Source organism: Thalia democratica, chromosome 2 (genome assembly GCF_965202585.1).
Source record: "Thalia democratica chromosome 2, ktThaDemo2.hap1.1, whole genome shotgun sequence".
Taxonomy (NCBI): Eukaryota; Metazoa; Chordata; class Thaliacea; order Salpida; family Salpidae; genus Thalia; species Thalia democratica.
Genome location: NC_139166.1, coordinates 108,016,310 through 108,036,848, shown reverse-complemented (window position 1 = coordinate 108,036,848; position 20,539 = coordinate 108,016,310). Strand labels below are relative to the sequence as shown.

Below are 20,539 nucleotides of genomic sequence, written 5' to 3'. Positions count from 1 at the left end.
AACACACTGTAAAAAGTAAGTTACATTTTTATAATAAAAGTTTAATTTTTTTATAAACTTGTGTAAAATTAAAAAAACTTATTTTCAGTAAACTTGTTAGTTATAAAAAATTTTAGTATCTATATATAAACTTTAAAAAATTAATTTTTTAAAATGTAGAGACTTTTATACATAGCTTAAGCTTATCCAAAAAAAAATTGACAAAAGCTAAAAGTTGTAAGAAAAATAAAATTGCTGAAACTAGTAGTTAGCTGAAAGTTCGTGATTTCTGGTTAACAAGCTTAGTGAGTTTCGAATTACAGAAGGCACAAAAGGAAATGTCAATTAAAATTTGCAACTAAAAATTTGTTTTCTGCTTACCACTGCAAAATTGTACAAAAGTTTAAAATGCAAACTTGCAAGTTTATTAGTTTCTCACAAACTACTTTTCATTCACAAAAAATATTACAAAACTATTGAAAACGCTTACAAACACAAATCAACTTGAAACAACTTTTCTTGGCAACAAAACATCTAAACTTACAATTGAGTAAGTTTCTAGTTCAAACTCATATTTAATTATTATTTAGGTGCTTGTTGATCAGAGCACCAAACTCAAATGATATTTGCCACCAAATGAACATTTCTTATACCGCAACCCAATCTGCCGTTGTTCTAAAAATTTCGAGAGAAAAAAAAAGTTGAGGAGAAAAAATGAGAGGAAAAAATGCAGTGTGACGTCACAAGAAGAAGTTGATAGAGGTTTGAAGAAAATTTCAACTTGTTTTACCATAAACATATTTACAAGCTTTTTTAATCATTTATGATTAAACAAGTAACATTGAAATAAAATGAAATATAAAACAAATTACAACTTAAACTTTTTGAGAACTTTAGCAAAATCAAAAATAAGATAATTAACACTTTACCCATTGTTTGAGCCAATTAACAATTTACATAATTACAATTACTTTATTAAATATATTAATTTATCTTTATTAGAGTATGGGAAACAAGGATTGACCAAAACGCATTAGTGGAAATGTTTAAAGCCATTACATGCGCGTAATTTTATTAATGGAATTAAATTCGATGGGAAACTGAGTAGAATCAAAACTTAAGTTCAAAGGTCACCAATTATCAAAAATATTATTTCAAATTACTCTGACCTCTTATCAACAATATTCAACATAAATTACTATTTCTGCTTTATAAACTTAATCATGTATTTTTGTAATCATTTTTTTTGCAAAGCAGAACAATAAGACTAAAAATAAAGCTACAACTAAAAGCAAAAAACTACCAATTAAGCCTAAAATGATATCAAAAACTCAATGTTGCTTGCTTAATTTCAAACCAAAATTTATGATTAAGAACTTTTTTAAACACTTATATACTGTTTTATAAGGAAATCAATTGCCTTTTTAAATAGGCAACAATACTTTAAAATAGAAAAATTGCAACAAGAAAGACACTTCAATTAGTTTACAACAAGACGAACCAATTCATATGTAAAATGATTGAATGTTTCCTGAAAATAATCAAAAAAATAAAGTTATTTTGGTTAGTGAATCGTTAGAGGAAGCTTGATTGTTTCCTGGCCTCATTTTAATTATTACGTAATAATACTGATTGCTTTATTAGTTTGATGCAGCACAAGCAACTCCTGCTTTTCAATGCAAACTAAAATTTAAATTTTTATTGAAAATTTTGATGTTTATACTTGTTCAAGAAATATACTGTTATTTTTAAATATTTATTTTTGATGAACTAGTGCAAAACAATATTATAACCATAGAACAAAAACTGGTGTTTTTTCACTAGACAACTATAAATTTACCAACATATTTGTACAATAAGACAATACAAATAAAAAATTCATATGTGCAGTGTTAGATGTACATATTTTTTTTTAAACTGATACAATCATTATGAGTTTAACTAAACACATTATCAGTTTTTATAGTTATGAAAATTCTCATACAAGTTTTTTTGTGTTTCATGTAGTATTTCACTATACCAATTATGGTAAATTTTACCAATATATGAAACTAGAATCAATAACTTTTAAAACAAACAAAGTTAATACATTTCTTTATTTTTAACCAACAGACTAAACAATATTTTACACTTAAAAACATGCTTAATTTCAAGTATATCTAAACGAAATAGCTGATGATCAGCTCAATTTATCTTAAAAGATACAACAAAGTAGCCACCTGTAAAAAACAATCAAATCATTTCAGTATCTAGCTTGCACACAGCGTGCAAAGCGTAAAATGTGTTTGAAAAGGTAAAAAAACTGCAAAAAGGTTCAATCGATTGCAGATTAAATCAATAAATCAGTGCTTTCTTATCTATTTAAAGCAATTTACACGTCTCAGCTGATTCACACAAAAATTATCAAAATCAGAAATAAATAAATTTTCATTGGTTAAGCAATGAGGTTATTTTCCAAGTTGAACGCAATTCCAATAATCTAAACAAAATTAAAAACCACACAAATATAAAGAAAGAACAAAAAAACTGGATATTTATGGAACATAATTCAATAAAAATACTGCAAATTGTGCTGAAACATTTCCAACATTCTCAATCAAAACAAGATAAATTAAAACAGTGCATTATATTGAGTTAAATTCCCAGGATTAGTGGCTGAGACAAGAGGTTTGAAAAGAAAAACTTGTACAAATATTAGTAGAGATAGGCAACTTTTTGATACTTTCATGATTTGGATGATTCACATGAATTTCTTATCAGTTTGTCTCCCTTTTATAAACTGCAACTCAAATATTATATGAACAAAAAAATGAAACTTTTTTTAAATTTTGTTAGCATTTACTTTTCAAAATATTATTTCTTTTAACAAATTACATGCTTATTTTTTGTAAAGTCTATTTTCTAAATAAATTACTATTTTATATTTAAATTAGTAATTACAAATTCATAAAAAAAAAGTGTATAAAACACTACATAAATATTTTTATTTTAACATTATAAGCTGCTGCAAAAACAGTGATATATACAAAAACAATGATTTTAAACTTGAAAATTATTTAGTGAACTAAACATTTTACATGACTGGAAGTTAAACATATAAAAATGTATAGATGAAGCAGTATTCTAATACAAACTAGTAAAACTTCAAATAGTATCATTTTCAAAGATATACATTTGTCTGAAACAAATCTTGGTCTTTTTCAAGCGTATACAATGCAAAGTGACGTCACAATGTAAAATGTGTCATTTGATGTCTGGTATTTTTATAGGCACATTAATAATGTCTTTTGAAACTAAATAACTAACAGAATGTATTTGTTACAATCAAAATAAATTTTCTCACATTGTATAAAATTATATACACATTATAAAAACTAGCACATAACGATAATTTAAGTTTTTTGTACTTTTAAAAATGAGTATTTGATACAGAATTTAAAAGTTATATGAGTAAAATACTAATTTAAAAGTTTTGAACAATTTGTGCTCACCAAATTTATATGAAAGTTAATTAGATATGAATTTTACCAATTTATACTTTTTACTAAAAATATTAATAATAACTTACACAAACTAACATAATTAATTTTAAGTAAGATATTTTTTAAATAACTAATTAATATAATTATACAATAAATGTTCTACTTTAAAACAAAAAAATAGGTTTTGGAATTTAGTCTTTATTTTTAGTACAAAGTACAACTAGATAATTAATTAAACCACTAGCAACTGACCAATTTTAGCTTAATTAACTAACAACTACTATTTTGTAAGCTTTGATATAGTGCATTTAAGTGAAACAATTTTTCATTATTAAGTGAAAATATACCATATGTAATCTTGTTAGAACACTTGCATGGTAAAAAGTTTTTTACTTTACTTTTATGTTAAAATAAGTTAAATTCAACTTTTTATTACTAATAAACAGTTTAAACTGAATATTAAACAATAAATCATAGGTAAAAGCTTTTTTATTTGAGCAAGATAAACCAAAATTGTTTTTACAATAAACTTAAATTAATTTTTTATATTTATAATTACAGGAAATAGTAAAACTATAATTGGTTAACTAAAAAATATATAATTTAGAATTAAGTATTGTTTAAAGTTCACCTTAAATTATAACTAAATTTTTTTTGAAATATATTTTTAATAAAAACTTATATTTAAAAGCTATTAAATTTGATAACCTATGCCCTACACAAAAAAAAATTTAAATAATATTATATATTTAAAATAATAAATATATTCAAAGATACCATATACACATAAAAGTATGGTTTATAATTAATCATTTACTATACTTAAAACCAATAATGACTAAAAAAAGCCTGACAGGGGACTTGAACCCCTGACCGTTGGATTAAAAGTCCAACGCTCTACCGACTGAGCTAGCCAGGCTCACACCAAGCCACACTAATTACTAAATATATACCTAACTGCTTTTGTGTCTATTTTTTAACTAGCTTCATTTTTCAACTTTTTAATCTAACACAGTTTAACTTGTATCAAACCTTATCACATATTGCAATACATATTACATTTATTAAACCAAAACTTTTAAAATTGAAAATAAAATTTCAAAGTTTAAATGTTGATGATAAAAGATTATATGCTTGGTCTGTAGGTAAAAGTTTTAAATTGGTACTGAAGTTAAAAATTCTCAAGTATTGGGAAAGGTTAGTTCAATTCAAAAGTATGTGTAAAATTTCAAAGTTGAAAAAAATTATTTAATAAAAATAGTCTAAAATGACAGCTATAACTGCTTTATAGAGATTTCAGTGCTTTTGATAAACAAACTATTCAATTGTTAATTTTTGTACATTTAATACATGCTTACCACATAAACAATATACTTATATAAATATAGTATGCTTTAGTTATTTCCAATATCGTATAAATTGACAAAAATACATAAACACTTTAATTTCACTGGATGAAATTTATTGTATACAGTAATTAAAACATGTTAATTAGAAAAATTTAATTTCACCAACAATCTTATTTCCATTATGTTGATTATTTAACTTGAAAAAACCCACATGCAATTTATTTTCTTGTTAAACAATACTTGCACTGCTATTTCAAAACAATTTTAAAAGAGAAAAATATTGAAGTAAATACTCAAGTTAACAACAAATAAGACTTCATTGTACTGTCTATTAAATTGGTATAATGCTTGTTTGTTTGATAAATTATTCTTCCTCTTTAATGTTTGTTTTAATTTTGTAACATTGTGTTTGCTTAGAAAATAGTAAAATTGTCTTCAAAACATCTTACACAATCAAATATACTTTAACCAAATTTCAGTAAATTTAAGTTTTACAGAAAAATAAAAAAAGTTTCATGTCATTGTGTTGGAATGAGTTAGTATACAGTTATACAACTTGATATTTTTCTTGTGCTTTTAAAAGGAATTAGTATAACTTATACTATATTAAAAAGTAATAATTTGAAATAACAATAAAAAATTACAATTGTTTTACTAAACTTTAAAGAACTTACAAGCTTGTTAGAAACCTTTATGTTATTTATTTATATTGTTATTATTGCTACCTTGGTTGTAAGTTTTTAATGACTATTGAAAAAACAAATGGCTATTTTTAGAATTTACAAACAAACAAAAATTGAAACTATTATCTGTTATGAGAACGTTTCTACTAATGGACAACAAACTTAAAATTAAAACATAACAGTTACTTTCAATAACCATTTCTATTTGACTATTAATGGGAAAATTAGTATATGACTTCTAGATTATATATATTTTTATTAATTAACTACTTCAAAAATAATAATTTAAATCTGCACTCACTGCACTGAGATCAGCTGATTAAATATACATAACCTATCATATAAGACTTACTCTACCCTCCACAACATTAAACGTTTTTTGAAATATTAGTCTTATCAAGTCGTCATAAACCTGTCTAAATGTAAATATATGTTTTACTATATAAGAAGTAAGGAAAATAAATGTCTATTCTATTTAAACTGATTGAATTTCATGTTCTTCAGAAAAATACTTGATATAAAGATGTATATTCAAAAGAAAACAAAAGTATGAAGTTTAAGTTTTCAGAAGAACCTTTAATCATGAAATAAAATTTTTCAAGTTAAAACATAAAAACAACTAATGTAAACATCAAATACTTGCAACAAGTGTGAACTCATTTAACTTCAAATACTTTATTCAAAATTACTTTTTTTAGAATAAGATAGAAGTAAAATAGCTGAAGTTGTTTACAATAAATTTTGTTGTGATATTCAAAAATGAGAGGTACTAATATACTACAAATAGCTGTTAGAAAATACTAAACCTGTGTGACCTTTGCTGTTAGAATATCACTCTTTTAAAACTTGTACATCAAAGTTTTAAGCAGTACAGAAATCATCAACTCTACTGTTGTGAAAGGAATTCTAAATACTAGAAAATTTACCATAGTATTTAGCAGTGTTTCATTTTGATTTTCATAACTGCCACTTAAATCTGGAGTCAATTGCTAATTTTTATGAATATCAAGAATAAGTCACATTCTAATTTGATCTTTGTATAAAAAGTGTCTAAACAAAGAAGTAAAACAGAAAATAAAGTTGAAAGGTGGTACAAAAAGAAAAACTCACAGCTCTTGTACTTCAAATTAAGTAACTTTAATTTTTTTATGACGTATGTTAGATTCAACTCAAACTTTTAGAAGAAAAAGTAAAGCCCTTATTTCTTAAAAAGTTTATAGATAATCTAAGTTCTATTAAGACTAAAAATGTATTTAATGTTTTATAATCGTCTAAATACTTTTTATCGCTTATAGCTTTACAGGTTATTTGTTGCAAAACCTACATAGTTAACACCGAAACATGTAGTTTTCAAAACTACATATAAATATTAGCAGTTTTTTTTTTAAGTTTTTTAAATTACGTAAAAGATTATCTGTAGAAAAAAGTAAGTTTAAAGGTATAACAATTTTTATTTTAGCAGCTACGAATGCCATGAAACTATGTATAATAAAAATAATAGCAGTTTTGACAGTTTGAAATTTTATATAGTAATACTAACAACACCAAAATACCCCAGTTTGCAACGGACGTTAAACTTATGTGCATCTTTCGAACAATTAAAACTCGCCATAAGCTCTGAAGCGAAAATCAACAGCATGAACTTAGAACTGAAGCTGAACAGAGAGATGTTAAGTGGACAAATTATTCAGAGGCGTACAAAGCAGATGGTAAGACATACGCCTCGACAGCACCGGTGATAAGCGGAGAGCATATGCTGAAAACGGCCACTTTTTCCACATTGCAGATTATCTTCGGTAAACTGCTTATAGCGCGGGGTGACGGTTTCATCGTTAAAACTTGTGTTTGGTGAGGGCAAAACAAACTGAGATTTTACGAGATGGCTTGTTTATTATTCACCATTCAAAATGATAGTAAAGCAAATCGCTATAAAATGACACTAAATTGGAATATCAAAAGCTCAAATCAAAGCTTTAATAATTTACCACAATTGAGTTGAAATTTTTTTATCGGTTTTTAATCCGTAAATTCGACAAGATACTTTTACTACATTAACAAGCAAATTAAAATTTAATAGCATCACTATAATTTACTAACTCAAGATTATGTCGGGAATTTCATAAATTTATTTTTTAAATATAAACACGCTTATTGCAATTTATTCTTCAAAAAATGTTTTTAAAAGCTTAATCAGTTTATTATTTTTCAAAAAAAAACAATTAGTTCAAATACATTTGATTTTTTTTTTGATTTGCTTATATTAAAATTGCATTATGTTAAAGAATTTTTTCTAACACCTGTTAAACTAGACTTTTTATGATTTAATGTGTTCATATTTCTTGGCAGACTTTTAATTACCAGCAATAAAAAATATTTAGTTACTACATTGTTAAACTTGTAATATGAATCTAGTTTTGTCTATAACTGCAAATTTTTTAACAATATTCTCACGTGTATTATTTTCACTAATTGCAACAAAAAATCATGTTTTTTTAAATAAAAATATCTAAAATCTTTTCGACATTTAATTTTCAGAACTGAAATTAAAACTTCAAGTATTTTCTATAGACTCTGACCAATTAAACTTAAGATAAAAATAATAACCATAAAAAACTTCATAACTAGAGATGTATATTTAAAAACTGTAATGGTGACGCTGTTGAATACTTTTGTTATTTCAATTTTTTTTGTTATTGATAACAATAAATTAATTCAACTTTGTTTAAACAGTAAGTTTGCATAAAATATTGTATAAATTATATTTAGTTGAACAAAAAGCACAACGAAATGTTTTTTAAAAGCAAATTTCAAACTGATTAAAGCTTACATAGAAACAATTTTTTTAGAATTTTTACAAAGTTGCCAGTAATGTAAGCAAAAAGTTCAAAATTGACTTAATTTTAGAGCAAAATTTAATCATTGAATTTTTCAAATACCTTTAACTATATTTCATTTTGTTTTAAATCAATCTTATGTGATGCTATTTTAAGAAATTTAACCTATAAAATTAAAAAAATAAATTCAGTACTAATTTTTACGTCCAAAGACTACTTCCTTTTTATTATAAAATATTTATCAATTCTAATCACCTATATGTTTACTTATGTAGGTTATATAGTAATAATTTTTGTATAAGTTTCTATAAAACATAGCCACTTTAAAATAATTTAATAAAGCTCTGATAAAAGTTACTGTTTTACAATTATTGTTACTGATATTTTAACTGCAGTTTATATTAAAGATATTTTTAAATAAAACATTACAAACTTTGTAAAAAACATATAATAAAATTTCTAAAAAAAAAACTTAGCACGAAGTTTTACTTATTTTATGTTAAGTATAAGTAAAGCGTTTTAGAAGGATTATAAAGCTGTAAAAACAAAATAAAGCGCAATACTATTCAAAACAACTGTTTTGCAGTTTAATAAGTTTTAATAACTTAAAACAAAAAATAACAATATAGTTTAGTTAAAGTGTTTACGGCGTAATACTTACTATTTTAAAACAAATACTTCCTCCTAGAACAATTAAATTATATGAACTTTGAACATTTATAACAAACTAAACTAACAAAGCGCTAGAAGTAAAGTACTAAACAAAACTAACATTTAATACTGGTCCTTAACATAAAATACATTCCTAAAGACATAATAAACCATAAAACTTGACAAGTTAATCCATTTATGAACATAAGAAAATTTCGAAACAATAAAAAATTAATGGCTAACTTGTGCACTTAAGTCGTTAATAAATAAGTGAGCTCCTTACAAACTTAATTGTTTGTTTATGCTGTGATCGCGTGCCTTAATATTAAAGCGGCAATTCAGAACCTTGTGAACTTTCCAGATGTCGTCGCGCGCAAATTTCAAATATGACCACAATTTCCATCAGATTTTTTCATGATTTTTTACAACTTATTGAAGTATAAATAGTCTCCAAAATATTGTTCACAATGTTTGGTTTTGAAACTTATTTTGAATGCTTATTTGTTTATAGAGTACAATAAAGTATACATATTTTCCATTGTTTATATATTTTAGTACCATCTTCAGCTTGTTTATCTTAAAAAAATGTTTAGAACTAATACAAATAAACAAATGTACTCGATTTAAAACAAAAAAAGAATGTTTCTTTAAAGCTGTGAACAGCTTCGTCGCATCTAAAGTAGTTTATGTACAAGTTTTAAAATTTAATATAAAAATATAGTAAACTTTATTTATGAAAATTGTTTAAAGTTAAAGATTAATATAAATAATGAAAGTATTGATGACGTTTAGTTTTAAACACTGACTCAAAAGTAAAAATATATTTGTAAAATCACAAAAAAAACGAATTTTTAGCTTTTAACAGCAAGTTAATGACTCATCATAAAAACAAACAACTTTTTCACCTGCTTCTAATAGCAACAGCAAGCTAGCCTCAAAAAGACGCGTGTCCTGGCAACGCATGAATCAAAAAGAAATTAACAAAATCAATTTGGAAACACTGGTTGGTAGCTGTCTTCGCAAGCAGCTTGTTGCTTGCCCTTTTAAATATTTCATTTTCCAGCACGCGAGCTCAATTATTCATTGAAAATTGTCGCACTTTTAACATTTTTGTTGCAAAAGCGTTAATGTGACGTCACAAGCCGAGTTGTTACACAACACAACTCACTTTACTTTGTTTATGCTCAATCATTTAAAATAAATGCTGTTTAAATTGATAGATATCTAAAGATACAACACCTACACTGCGTTACAGTATCTGACCTCTTCACTTAAACTGTTTTGTTTATAATATTAAATAACAATGCTTATAATTATATCTAGATAACAAATAAGTTGAAACAATCTTAGAAAAAATATTGAACAAAAGCATAAATGAAAACAATAAAAGCTTAACTTAGATTGTTTACAAACAGATCTAAGTACAAAACTTAAACAGTTATCTAATAAAAATAAATTCATTAACCTACCTTTTCCAAAACCAAGTCAATAAACTTTAGGTCATCTTTTTTAAGATTAAACAGAAAAAAGAAGGCAACATTTATACGAGGCATCAGAGCAAACAAGATATTTATTCATTGTAAATTATTGTTTATTGTTCCCTGACAAAAATATACCCAGCATATTTACTATTTTCTCAAAATTTATTGATCCCAGATAAGAAAAGGCAACAAAAGAGTAAAATTGTTGTCTGTTTATTTTGTTGTCACTGAATTAAAGTGTTTCCATTCAACATTTTGTTTGTGTTCGCTGTATTCTAGTAGAATTATATTGACCAGACGTTTTAACACTGTGTGAAATTGCAATGAAAAGATAATGGTTAGCTGTTTACTCGGTTTTCTCTTAAAAACATTAATACTTAATCTAAGCTATATTAAGTATTTTTGTACATAAAATAATCTTTAAGTATATTGACGATTAGTTTTAAACACATAGACTAAAACTATTTTAATTAGAGTCGTATATTCAAGTTTGTTGCTTTTCCGCAAACAAACTGTAGTTATAAAACAAAAATAATACCAAAAAAACTTAACAATAGTTCATATAAGTGTAAACGCTTATCAACTAAAATAACTAATATAGATTAAAAAAAACGTTATATAATTTAAATAGCGTACTACTTCTATAAAGTTTTTTCTTAGAAAAAAAACATGACTTAAGCAAGCTAAATTTTTCAACTTTAAACAAAAAATCAAAAAATTAATTTTAAGAAACTAATAATGAAGCAAAACACTGAGGCTCACCTGTAAACTCTAAATAGAAAAAGTAATAAATTATAATGTTGACCATGACTGGCGAGCAATATAAAGTTTTCCTTTTAAAGAAACATTCAGTTTTTCGACAAAGTTACTGAAGCATGCTGCCTTTATGACGTGATAGGAAAATTTGTAATTGATACTTATACCTGGCATCTACCTTCAGAAAGTTTTATTCAAGTTATTTCCACTCGGCACGATTGTTTGTTTGTTTTCGAACAAAATATAAACCATACTTGATTAAATACGAATGTCCGTTCTTGAGTTACTAAGTAAAAATGTTTTTATTTCGTTTTTACGTAAGTGCAAAGGAAAATACCGTTTGTTGAATATTTTATTATTTATTTGTAATAGATATTTAAAAACAAATAAACAAGCGTCACATGTTTTTAAATCTTCTTTTTGAATTAAAATATCAAACAGGTGAAATTGCTGTGAACTACGTAAATTGTAACTGTTACAGAAAAAAGCATAAGTTTTAATTTTCAGTTTTAGTAAAAATAAAACAATTTTTTAAGTACTATTATGTTGTGAGGCATACATGTTAAATGTTTGGTATATGAAACAGAAATAATAAACATCAGTTATAATCTGTTAGATACAAAACGTTGAAGCTTTCTAAGCATTTATATATTAGTAATAATTTATTAACTTATTTAAAATACATCTTTTTTTAGAAAAAAAAATTGGAATATTTATTTGTTTCTAATAAAATAATCAAAACTAATAAATATAATTGACCAGATAAATGTCAACTTCCTCTCGTATGGTGCACATATGTAGACAATTATACGGTGCGCACATGTAAATATGTCATCATGCAAATATGTCACTTGTTCAAATGTCATTACATCGGCACACTTGTCATACCATATTGGCTAATCACTGATTGGTTAGCATCGAGTCTGCTCGCCGTTCTGTGACGACATAATGTTGCACGCACACGTCACAATGCCATGCTGTCGTTGTGACATCATAAATTATTAATTGCGAATTAGCGCCGCCGTGCAGAACATTTTTGTGTTTGTGGCATATTTTCGTTTGTTTGTTGTAAAAAGATGTTACAAATGCAATATTTTAAACTATTAAGAAACATTTTTATAGTTAAAAAAGAAAAAATATATATTGTAAGCGCAATTAGCTAGATATTACAATTTATTTAAATAACTGTTTCCTTTATAAAATTTTTAATTTGTAAGTATAAGTCGCAGCATATCTAAAAAATTTTTATTGCACTAGATTATTACGAAAATTATTGTATAAAGATTAAACAAAGAATATTAGAAAGTATCCTCAAACAACTACTTATCTTCTTTATCTTGAAGTAACTTTTATAAAATTAAAAAAAAAGTTACTGATAATACATTTTTGTGTTTATTGAACGTGTGTTTGAATATTGTAAAGTAACTTTAATTTAGTATTGATTGTAACAAAAATAAATAAATTTAATGTGAATAGTTTATGAGCCTTTTTAAAGGAACAAACATATTTTAAAAACATGTTTCCAATAAAATTAAAATTAGCTTTTGGTAAAGAGTTTTCTAAACTACTTAAAAAGATTAATTATGCTTGCAAAGATAAAAAAGTAAAAATAAAAATCAACCTTGTAGCTTTTGAAAGTCGTTAAAAGTTATTGGTTGTTCTATTAAAGCAGCATTAATTAAAGTATCAATGTAAAGTTCTAGTTGATCATAATGAAAGAAGATTAGATAAAATCAGTCAGATTTCGAATTTCATGTAATAATTTACAACTATCAACTCTCACTTATTAGTCAGTAGAAAGTTTGGTTTTATGTTTTTGATACATTTGTTTTAATTTGTGAAATAAAAATAAAAATTTTCAAATCACTCTACTCATTCATTTAAGCATCAAAATTTTGAAAGCTATTCTAATAAATATTGTAATAAAGCAAAAAACTTAATTTTACCTCAAACTAAAACAAAAGTTTGTTATTTTATCAGTAATAATTTATGAAACTTAGTTGTTAAAATAATGTTACCAACAAAAATCTGTACATCATATATCTTTATATGAATTTGTGTAAGTTACTAGTTTTTAACAAGACTTATATAACAGTTTACTAAAATAATTAAACAGTAAAAGTTTGATTTTTTTTATTTATAACTTAATTTACACTAATTTACTTTCTGTTTGTTATAAATCATGCTAAATTAAACCATTATTTTAAATAGAACTTAAAACAATGCTCAAAGTAAAAAAGATAATTGATCTGAAACTAACAAATGTTGGTTAAACTAACAAAACTAATTGGAAGAAAGTAAAAGAAAACAAAAGACTTAATTAAGACGATTTCAATTAGCCGAAGACACAGGTAAGTGAGAATTATGACGTAACAAAGAAGGAAGCGATAAAGTAAATTGGCTAATTGACCAGGGGTTTCGAGTTACCCGCGAAAATTTGACAGCAGATTTGTATCTGGTTTCACCCAACGTCGGTGGTTGCTATGGTAACCAGAACCCGGGCCATGACGTGCGGTTGTCAGGACGACCCCGGGTCAAGGGTGTCGTGTTAGAAAGTTTTGGGGCCGGGCGTCGTCACGGGTGGCTAGCAACGGTTGCCAGGCAATTTGTAAGCAATATGTAGGCAGCTGCGAAGTTTTGATGTTTTACTCGGGTTGACTTGAATCGCAGTTACTTTGATTGATTGTCTGAAAAGTATCAACTTTTATTTCTTTGTTTGTTTTATTTGTTTTAACATAAAAGCTTTTTTTTTGCATCTGTTTGTTTTATAAAACTTTTCAGCCGTTTTACATTTTTGTGATTTAAAGTGATTGTTACGGTCCAATGAAACCTTTTTATTGTAATTGAATATCTTTTTTAAAACACTTTCAGTCATATGATTGATACTTGAATACATAAAGTTAAAAATATGAAAACATTTCGATAATGTTTTTTTAAATTGTTTTTTTTTATTTTTGAAATCAAATAATTAATACATTTATGGTAAACGCAGGTTTTACCTTTGTTTATTTTTTATCTACTTTTATTATTTACTGAAAAACTACTTGTTTTTTCATTACATTTTGATTGAAAAAGAGTAGAAAAAAGAAGCTTAATTGTAAATATTTATTGGAATTTACAGTGAAATTTTACTTGAAACCACACTCTCTACTTATCTAATGACTTTGCTTAAATTATTTTTGTTTTAAAAAAGTATGTTTTCAATAAGTAAAGTTTAATTTAAGTCTATTTAAACGAAAAAAAGTAACTAGTTTTACCATTAAAAGATAAAAGCACTTGAAAGATAACTTTTCAAAAATCAAAGCAAGAAAAAATATCAACTTTCTTATTAAGAAGGCGATAAAAATAACGACGGTTTGAGATAATTTGTTTACTTTTTATTATTTTTTATGGGCACACGCTCATCTTTGTATCCAAGCTATAAATCTACAAACCGTTTTTTTCCACTCACGAAAAAATAACCACACTAATGGACTTGAATTTATTTGCACTGAGATTTATATGTATTTGTTTTGTGCGAATTTTATCTCCTATCTTGTTTTAATTATTGTCCTTTTGTTTTTACTTTGATTAGAAGCAAACAACAACAACTTATTGCGGTGTCCTTTCAAGTATTAGGGTAAACATACAAAATTCAGTTGTAAAATAAGATAAAAACAATTGAAAAATTGATAAACACTCTTATTTGCTGCCGATAAACGATTTAAAAACGTTATTGTTCGTGAAAAGTTTGTAAATATACATTATCTTATAACTGTATTTTACTAAAATTTTTAGATAACTGTCATTTGTAAAAGTTTTAATCAATTTTCTTACTGAGTTAATAACTAAATATCAAATGCAACGAGTTTATTGTATTCGTAATTTACATAAAGGTAGCTTTGTTGTCGTAAATAAATTAAAATTTTTAAGCAATAATTTGATTAGCTTTAATTTTTTAATTTTATGAAAAATTAAACCAAACTAAAAAGGTTATAAAAATATGTTTTAACATTTTTAAATAAACTTTAGCATAATAAAGTTTTAAGAATAACCCTAAATTTAAATGTAATGCTTTTAAATTGATACTTATAAAATTACAACGTAATATAAATAAAAGTAGTAAACTTTTTTTATAAAATAAGGTAGCTCACATGCTACTAGATGTAATTGTAAAATTAAAAACTTTTACGAACCTCTTTGAATTTATAAGTTTAAAATTAGACATCGCGAAATGTCAAGATATCCATGAAGCAAAAATAGAACGTGTAATTATTTTTACGCAGACTTTTCAATTTGAAGGCTGGGTCACTCAAAACAAAAAACAAAACCCCGTATTTACTTGCGAATGTTACAAAACCTTCCAAGTAAAATGAAAGGTGTTTTAATGCATCTTTTGTGAGGGCTAGTGTAAACTAACACTTACACAATAAAAGCTTTTAACGAAATAAACATTAATATTTTTGCGTGACAGCTCTATATTGAAACTTTAAAGTTTTTACGAAATGTGGCGTGAGTAACTTATAGTTTCAAGTTTCTTTGTGTTTTTAGCAGAAATAACAAAATAACAAGTTTATTTTTATTGCACATTTTAATTGAATTAATTAAGCGTGTATGACCCACCTGCCTTAATTATACTTTTTACATTTTTTATTGCTTTTGTTTGTTTTAAACGCAATTACATCACTTTTGGTGAAACTAATGCTATATTAATATTAAAACATGGTTAAAAAGTATTCTTTAGTGTCCTAATTTTTTGACAATAGACTTTGTTTTTCTCTTATTAAAAAATAAAACTTACGTTGAATTATTTGTTTTTGTATTTAATTCATAATAAATAAGCGTGCTAGAACATTTTTATTTGTAAATTTCCCCTAATATTTACAGAAAGCAAATTTGTATACAAAGTATTTGTTTACAAAATGATGTAATCAGTTTAATTTGTTTTGATTTTTATTAATTTTACTACAAAGACTGTTCGTTAAACTACTTTTAGTGAACCCACAACAAATATAGTATATTTTATGCAAAACTTCGAATAAAACAATGAAAATAAACTTTTACTATTTGAACTATTTAAGGTTGCTGTTTTTTTTCAATATTTATTACAATATTGACAGTCAATATTTAATGTTTTTATAAAGAAATACATTTATTTTAACAAATTTGTAAAAGTAATTTATGTAATTTTTTACAAAACTCATACCGAGGTCGAACGACTCAAAAAAGTGTAAGAAGATGTTTTTACACGAAAACACAAAAAGTGTGACAAAATTGCCAGAATCGAACAAATTGTCACCGCCAATTACCATGAATAATAAATGAAATTGTCGGAAGTTGATCGGTGACGCGTGACGGTGTAATTATGACGCAACAAACGCAGGAAGTTGTTTACACGGGTTGTCATTAATAAATAAAATTTATATAAATATTAAAATCAAATTAAAATTATTCCTACCTGGTACTAATGACTGTTAGGTCAGAAAAACTTTTTACTAATTATTATTCTTATTTAAAACAAAAATAATTTTTTTAATAAAAACTTCAATATATTTAAAACTGTTTATACATAAATTTTTTTTTTGTTTCACGACTAATTAAATACAGAATCCATTATACCCTTTTTTCAGTCAAAAGTATGAAGATGTTTAATAGGTGCAATTATTCAATAATAACTTATATTTTAATTAATCTAGTTATTTTCGTTTTAGAAAATATGACTCGTAGAAAATCAAATAAATAATTTAATGTATCAGTTGTTAACATGATTATTTAACCTACCAAAAAAAAATGTGCAAATTTTGTTTAACATCAGCCTAATAAAAAGTACAGCTCTAACTTTTAAATTCAAACTGTGTTAAACAACTTTAGTTTCAAATATAAAGTAGTGAAGAAATGTTTAAAAAAAATCTCTGAAATCAAATTATTTACTTAAACAGACCTTAGTACAAAGGTTACCTAAGATCAAAATAATTGCAATATCAAGAAATACGTTCTTTCTATTTAGGAATGTATGATTTTAATTGTATAAAATAATAATAAAGTATTAAACACGTTGATAAATTTTAAAAATACGCATTGTTGTCAATTGAAATAAAATTTATTATATATTATTGCAAGTAATACAAAACGATTCCTAATTTAGATCAATTTCAATCTCGTTTGCTTCACTTATAATCTCGATCACAAAGAAAACAAAACAAAAAGCTTGTGATTTTATAACCTTCCAATTGATTTTATTGAAAATTTTTTTAAGCTTAAAATAACCTCTAAAACGTTCTATTCATATAAAAGTTTTCGTTTTTTTTTTATTTTAGCAAACTAAACTTAAATGTCAAAAAAAAACATATATTTTTCAAAGAAAAACTTAAAGTTACCACAAACAAGTTAGTTTTTTATTAATAAATGTTTATGCTTATATAACTATACAGTTAGTTAAAAAATCAATATTTAAGTGTAGTTTAAACTAGCATAAAGGATACTAAATTCTGTGAAATAAGTAACAAAATGTTGGAGTAAAACAACCAAAATTAAGAACTTATTAATTTTTTTGTTATATTAAAAAAAATTTATTTATAAACATTATGAATAAAAGACATAAAGTTCTTTTTAAGTGAAAGTTTTTTATTCTCTGAATCTGGAGACCACACAAACTTATCAATATGACGCAGTTTAAACTTGATTCTAATTTTTATCAGCAGAAACATCTGTTATTTTCAAAATTTAAAAGTTAATTGTAACAAACTTTTTGTTTTCTTCAAATTGACGTTTTACAATAACACTGAGAACATTTTGTGAACTTTGATAAAACTTTCCATATTTTTTTTCGACTAAGAATAACGAAAAATACTCTTTAAATTACAGTTGGTCTACAGAATGAAATTTTAAACTAATATGCTTAAATAACAGAACATTATAAGTATATTTAAGCTTTAAGATTTAATAAAAAAAACTTTAAGCATAAACATAATACAACTAAAGCATTTCAAACAGCTTGATACAAACTAATTTTAAAATTTTTTTCTCCTGTACACAACATTTTGTTGACCAATGATTTTGAAATTTAAAGAAATTATTTTTTTTCCTTAAGTAGCGCAATACTTAAACATATATGAACTCAAGTTGTAAGAAACATTTTATAAAGTCTTATAGTTATTTATCACCTTTATTGAACGTGCTAAACTTTTGCCGAGGTGCAACAGTAAGTGTGCTTTTGTTTAAGCAAAATATTTGCTGCTTTAAATCATAATTAACAATGCAAACATGATTATACGAGGACTTAAGAGGAAAAACTGCAAAAATCCATATTAGTCGCGATCGAGCACGGCCTTCAAAGTGTGGCAAGGTGTTTACCAAGGAGGCGTCGTAATATTCCATCTAGCAGAACAAACAACAAGCAGCATAAAAAATTCCAACTCAAAACACCTTTTTTGTAGTAACTTGTTGCGAAATAATTGAAGTTTATGAGAATCTTCAAATTATTGTTGGCATTTTGTTATGTAGTAAGCATACTTCGGAGCCAAAGTTCACTTTTAAAATGTTGGCTCGGTTCGAGCAGGGATAATTTACACTTCGCTACAAAATTGCATTTTTCGAGAAAGTTTTCCATCATTCTACTTATTACTTATATTTGTTTGCTTCTAACTGTCAGCTTTTAATTTTAACTTGTCTGCTAACCCGGACAAATTTCGTTTAGTTTAGACAAATTTTTACAACTAGCTCGTTTTGTTTGTTTGTTTATTTTTTTAAACTCTCTAACTTTAATACTTTTACTTTGGTATTCCAAAAAAAAATCACACATTCATATACTTAAAAAAGTATGAGTATGGTTTACAAAAAATAAGAATATATAAAAAAAAAATTCTTTTGCAAATATACAAAAAAACATTTGTGACCCAAAAAGTAAACACATATCTTTTTTTTACTGATAGCTTGAAGTTTATGCACATTATAATACTGTCATAAATCATTAAAAAAATTTTGAACACTGAATTAAAGTTTTGTCAAATTTATGTAACTATTTATAATTTTTGAAGACACTAATTGACTTTGGTGGCAAAAAGGTTAATTAAACAATCTTTTAATAGCGCATTAAGTTAATAAGTCTTAACATTATCCTTAAGGAGCAATTTTTTGTTTGTCTCAAATATTTACCCTCAACTTTGATTATCTTTTTATACCGAGGTATTTTACGGCAACGTTTAATTTGTGTGTTTTATTCGCGCTTCAAAGACAAACTTATTTGCACAGCAGTATCATCCATTGTTGGCTTGTTTATTTTAATGAATATAAAATTATAAGTCCTTTAGAATTTCGACACCTCACTGCCATAAAACGCTTCTTTATACCAGTTTTCCTGAAACGTAAAAATTTTGGAGTTTAGGAAACTAATTCCGAAAAAATAGCTGAAATGTTTAGTAAAATTGTAAACAACATTAAAATAAATATATAGGAGGTGCAAAGCTAACAAGTATTCATTTATTTAATTAGGATTAATTCAAATTAAAGCAATGACATTTATTCAATCAAGATTTTTTAAATTTATATTCATTACTATTATGTTTTATTATTTAAATGTGTTAAAATTTGTAAAGTTTTGAACAGTAAGTAAGCAAAAAGTTCGATTGTTCCATATTCTTAATTTAGTATAAATTTGAAAAAACATTAAAAAAAATGTATAAAGTGTTCTATAAACTTATTTAAAAAATTTTCATGAAACTATAATATATACTAAATAATAGAAAAAAAGTATAAAGCTTTTAAATGAAACACAATTTTTCAATTTAATAAAACTTTATTCAAAAAAGTTCACAGAAGTTTTAATTTGCAACAGTTTGCGCAGAAATTACGAATTGTGACGTCACGATTCTGATGAATCATCTTCTGTTACGTCACAAAGGAAGCAGCGACCAATCCTCTGAGGGGGGACCGGCTGTTGCCATGGGGGACCCGCGCGGCGCGTTGCTAGGCAGCAGCAGATCTTGGTTGCCGTGCAGCAGCCGGTGCTCGGTATGACGTCACAAACGGCACGCTCGAGTGATCACGACAGACGCGTGCCCTGTTGCCAGGGAGGCGGCATCTGCGTAGCAACCGCAGCGAGCAGCAGACGAAATACGGGGCAAGAAATTTTGCGCGCGTTTGGAATTATTTATTTTAATTTCGAAACAGGCGCGCTCCGTAAGCGTGCTGAGTGGAATTATTTATATTTTTCAAATATTTATGTTTGCATCGGATAAATCTGACATTAAAAGTTTGGCGCTGCAGGTGGTAATGATCTGGAATTATTAATAGCATTCTTTGTTTGTACTGCATATTTCAAATGTCGCGTTTGAATTATTCATTTCA

The 20,539-nt window shown here is 25.6% G+C and overlaps 1 non-coding gene across 1 annotated transcript; it reads right to left on the bottom strand.

Moving 5' to 3' along the window:
* Positions 1-4,307: 4,307 nt before the first annotated feature.
* On the bottom strand, positions 4,308-4,380 carry Trnak-uuu (transfer RNA lysine (anticodon UUU)). The gene has a single exon. It is a non-coding gene; the product is annotated as a tRNA-Lys (tRNA).
* Between the last annotated feature and the right edge of the window lie 16,159 nt (positions 4,381-20,539).